General features: G+C 38.3%; 1 pseudogene; it reads left to right on the forward strand.

The window, feature by feature from the left end:
* The first annotated feature begins 2,956 nt into the window (after positions 1 to 2,956).
* On the forward strand, positions 2,957 to 3,211 carry LOC143686293 (small ribosomal subunit protein eS27-like pseudogene; annotated as a pseudogene).
* Positions 3,212 to 5,188: the final 1,977 nt, after the last annotated feature.

The raw sequence follows: 5,188 nt of genomic DNA on the forward strand, positions 1-5,188 counted from the left end.
TTCCCCGTCCTAGCCCCTTCACTTAATGGAATATGGGCTGGAGGATATTGGAAGCCTCAGGACAGAAAAGAGGCTGTGTTTGTATCTAAAACAGAACGGTTGCCAGTGAAAGACAAAGATTTAGCCAGGGTCTTGTGTCCTGTGTGCAGAGATAGATGGAAAATAGACTTTGGTTACTAACTAAGATGCTTCCAGGCAAGAAGGAGGTAAGTACAATGGGGTACAATTGACCACTTACCTTGGTGGGATATTCTCCAGCTAGGTGTCCGTAATTTAGGGAACAGTATAAGTGTCATAATTTCAGTTGTATGTACAGCTTTACCAAGACTGCCTTAATTTCCCTTTAGCTTGACTAAACTTTAGACAGGCTTCTTCTTGACTCCAGGCCCCTGGCTGCCCGCTCACTCCAGCCCTTACACCCTCCAAATACCTGAGAGGCTCCTAACCAGGCCGTACCTTATCTCCTTCCTCCCCTCCCCGAGTTCTTACAGAATGCAGGTGGTCTAATGACCACAAAGGAATATTCCCAACCAAGTGGTCCTAATTGCAACCTCGGTAAACCACTCGCCCATCTGGGTATTCAGCCTGCCCGCCATCCTCTAACCCACTCCAGCTCTTTAAAAGTTTGCTGTCCTTTCTTGCAGTTGGCTTGAGTTCTTTTCTCTTTCTCCTACCTTGGTAGCTCTGAATAAAGTCATTGCTCCTTGTTTCACACTGTCTGGTACAATGTTTTCTTTGACAAGCTGTAACACTCTCCTTACATCGGATTGCTTTCCAGGTTGACACTGGAAACAGTGCCAATGACAAGGCCCCCACTATGATGCCCAGCAAAGTAGACAAGCCCTGGAAGACCCCCAGCCTTTGCTGACAAATGCCTGAAATTATCCCTGCCCCCAACCCCCAAATTATCTTCCAATATTGGTACCTTTAAAGAGTACCAACATAAGTCCTATTTATCTTAGGAACTCTGCTGCTGGGCCTGAACCAGTCAGCCTCCTGTGCAAGGAAAGGACCTTGGGCCCATGGCTAAGTAGAAGAATGCCTATGTTTTGGGTAGCTTAAGAGAGCCCTTAGGGCTGTCTTGTTTGTTTAAAATGGATAGAGAACCAGGTTAGAGAGAATGAAGATAAATAATAAATGAGTGATGGCTCAAGACCACAATTAGGCCAAGGTTAATAAGTCTCAATCCCAGCGGGTAAAGCGTCTCTGTTTGGAAGAAGATACTATATAAATGGATCTCACTGAGGGACCCTGTTGTTATTGCTTTCATTAAAAAAAAAAAAAAGAAAGAAAGAAATTCAAAATCAAAAGAGTATAATCGTGAAGAAATTATTTGCTTAGTGTTCATTCATTTGGAGGAGGGGGGAGAACTTTTTTGTCCCTTCTGCAATAGATTACCAGTGTTGGACTGGCCACCTCTTCAATAGGGAAACCTACTGTAATTTATATTCCACATAATAGGCCAGTGTAATATGTTAGTGTCAGTTCAGATGAATGTTCTCATCTAACTTTGTCGTGAAGGAGAGGCATGGTGACACATTCGTCCTGAGCATCCTTATCCTCCCTCATCCACAAGTACAAGATGAAAATGCAAAACTCTGTAGCTGAAAAGGAGTAAGAAAGGATATTCAAAAGCAGATCCTTTGATATCAAACATACATTAGCTTTCTCTTCACCAAAATAGCTATAGAAAAAAATTCAGTTCCTTTCCCTGTGATCACAGGAAAAGGACATAAAGTAACTTCTTGCCATTCTCTTCTGAATTGCAGAATACAAATGTAATTTTTCTTAAATTAACAAATGCCATCATCTCGCTCTACACAATTTATGCATAAATATCTAAACAAACTTTAATAAGTTAAAGATACAGCATAAAATAATTCTCCCATTGTACAGATCAAGAGCATTAGAAAACCACAAATGGGTTCAGCCAAGTACTTAAGTGCCCATAAAATATTTTTAAAAAGCACCCCAGGACCCAAACTGCTTTAATGGAGGACAGATCTAAATGCACCATATGACTTCCTTCCAAAACCAATTGTGACTCATTTTTAAAGACTTAGCTAAAACAATAGATTCTAGCAGGGCATTTCTTAGCATAAGATCATTTCCCATCAGGTCATTTGGCTAAGTTAAGGTACAGTAGCCTTTAGTGTTTGAAAAGGAGGCCACGATAGTTGTCTTTGTTTCTTATCCACTAAAATGCATTGTTCATTGGTATTTTTAATTGACTAGAGTAAATGATAACCAATGCTCACCAGAACCAGGAGGTCCCAGTACTGTACAAATATAAGAGTAAATTGGATGATTCCAGATGAAAAGAATTGTTACTTTCTCCTTTGTGATCAACCCCATCATTCCTTATACTTTCCCTAACAGCTGATATGTTCCTTTACTTGGTCTGTTAATATGTCAGCTGGGGACATATTATATATATTTTTAAATATATAATTACAAATGAGAACACGTGTTTTTGGTCAACTGCGATTAGAAAAGACATCTTCTAGCATCTTAGCAATAGCGAATTTTTTTTTGCAACATTTTTACAGTTATTATAATTAGCTAAAATCAGGGGTAGAAAACCTCAAGCTTGGACCAATTCAAAATCTTTCCAAAATTGCTGTAGTGGTTATATGGGATGGCCAAGGAGAAAGAATATGTAAAACTACCATCTGCAAATCCATGGAATATGCTACCAGAAAATCATGATACTTGTTAATAAACCTACTCAGTGAGACAGGTTGGAGAATGAAGTGTCCTCATCTATCAAATAACCTCACTAATGGTTAATATGTTCATCCTAGTTGGATTCGGTTTTCAAAGAATTGAAATATGACAATAATCTCAAAATACCAGAACTATAGTGACTGTATATATTCTTTCTCTGTGTGCTTCTGGGTCATCATTAAAAACACCAGACATACCTTTCCAGTGGTGACGACCTCCCCACAAAAACATGCCTCTCACAAAGGACCTCCTTCCTCCTTCTCTGGAAGAAGAGAAGAGGAAACACAAGAAGCAGCCCCTGGGGCAGGGCCCCAATTCATACTTCATGGATATGAGATGTCCAGGGTGCTATAAAATCACCACGGTCTTTAGCCATGCACAGACAGTAGTTGTGTGTGTTGACTGTTCCACTGTTCTGTGCTGGCCCACCAGAGAAAAAGCAAGGCTTACAGAAGGATGCTTCTTCATAAGGCAGCAGCACTAAAAGCACCCTGAAGCAAGATGAGTGGGGCACCATCCCAATAAAGATTTTAGATACAAAAAATAAATAAATACCAGACATACAGAGGATGAAACATGGGACTATATAATATAGTGAACCCTCTTCAGGGTGAAAATATTTTTGAATTGATTGAGGTGGTGAATGCACAGCTCTGTGACCATATTAGAAGAATTGATTGTACACTTTAGACTGATTATATTATATGTGAATTTATCTCAATAAAACTACTTTAAAAAAATACTAGGGATCATTGTGCAGCGGAAATGAAATGGATGCAGTGGTCAACAACAAAAAGTCAAAGAACCTAATTCTAAAACCATCAAAGGACTTGAATAGACATTTCTCCAAAGAACACAGAAAAGTGGCCAACAAACACATGAAAACATGCACAACATCATTAGTCATCAGGGAAATGCAAATAAAAACATAAGATACCACTTCACACCCACTAGGATGGCTTGAATTTTAAAAAATGGAAAATGCTAAGTATTGACAAAGATATGGAGAAATTGAAATACTTGTACATTTCTGGTAGAAATGAAAACAGTGCCAACACTGTGGAAAACAGTTTGATGTTTTCTCAAGAAGTTAAAGAGAATTATCATATGACCTGGCAATTCTCCTAGGCATAAACATAGAATAATTGAAAGCAGGGACTCAAACAAATACTGGTACATGAACATTCACAGCAGCACTCTTCACAATGGCTAAAAGGTGGAAATGACTTTTTATTCAATTGTCCTTGGACATATGAATGGATAAGCAAAATGTGCTATTTCCATTCAAGGGAATATTATTCTGCCAGCAAAAGGAATGAAATATTGATACATGCTACAGCTTGGATGAACCTTGAAAGATTATGCTGAGTGAGAAAGGCCAGACACAAAAGGTCACCTATTGTGTGATTCCATTTATGTGAAATACCCAGAATAGGTAAATCCATAGAAACAGAAAGCAGATCGGTAATTGCTAGTGGTGGGGGAGAAATGAAAAAGGGAATGACTGCTTAATGGGTATGGGGTTTTCTTTTGGGGTGATGAAAATGTTTTGGAACTCGATAGAAATGGTGGCAGCACAACAACATGAATGTACTAAATGCTACTGAATTGCTCACTTTAAAATGGTGAATTTTATGTCAATTTCATCCCAATTTAAAAAAACAGAAAGGTGCCTTGGACTCCAAAGTGATATTCATGAACCTCAGGGAGTAAAAACAAGAGGATCTCCTGGGGTGCAGAACAAAAATATTTTACTCACGTTTATGTTTATTGAATCATTGCATTATTTTTATTTTTGCAGATGCTTTATAATTATGTAAGAAGTTGTCATGGAATTACTGAATGTAATTTCTAAACTAAAAATATAAACATATTGAGGGTGCTTGTCAAAAATTTTTACTGATAAGGTTGTCCTATTAAAAAATGTGGAAACCACTGACGTAGGTTATACTTTGATGTCAGTTCATCCATGGGGGGCTGCCGGATTGTGCCGTGTTCTGCCAGGAGGGATACTGTTATATTGCATGAGTCAGATGTTTTGCCGGTAATCCATATACAAACGAGGTATTTGGTTACATTCAGTTTAAAATTTGCCAGCCTAAAAGGGTGAAAACAATCCAAATTTCCATTGACAGATGAGTCGGTAAACAAAATGTGGTCTGTGCATACAACAGAATACTATTCTCAGCCACAAAAAGGAATGAGGTTCAGATATATGGATGAACCTTGAAAACATTATACTAAGTGAAATAAGCTAGGCACAAAAACACAAATAATGTATGATGATACTTATATGAAATTTCTAGAATAAACAAATTCATAAAGACAGAAAGCAAATTACAGGTTACCAGGAGCTGTAAGGCAAAGGGACTGGGGAATTATCACTTAATGGATACAGTGTTTCTGTTTGGTATGATGGAAAAGTTTTGATAAGGCAGTGATAGCAGCCCAAAACTCTAAA

This window comes from Tamandua tetradactyla, chromosome 6 (assembly GCF_023851605.1).
Source record: "Tamandua tetradactyla isolate mTamTet1 chromosome 6, mTamTet1.pri, whole genome shotgun sequence".
NCBI lineage: Eukaryota > Metazoa > Chordata > Mammalia > Pilosa > Myrmecophagidae > Tamandua > Tamandua tetradactyla.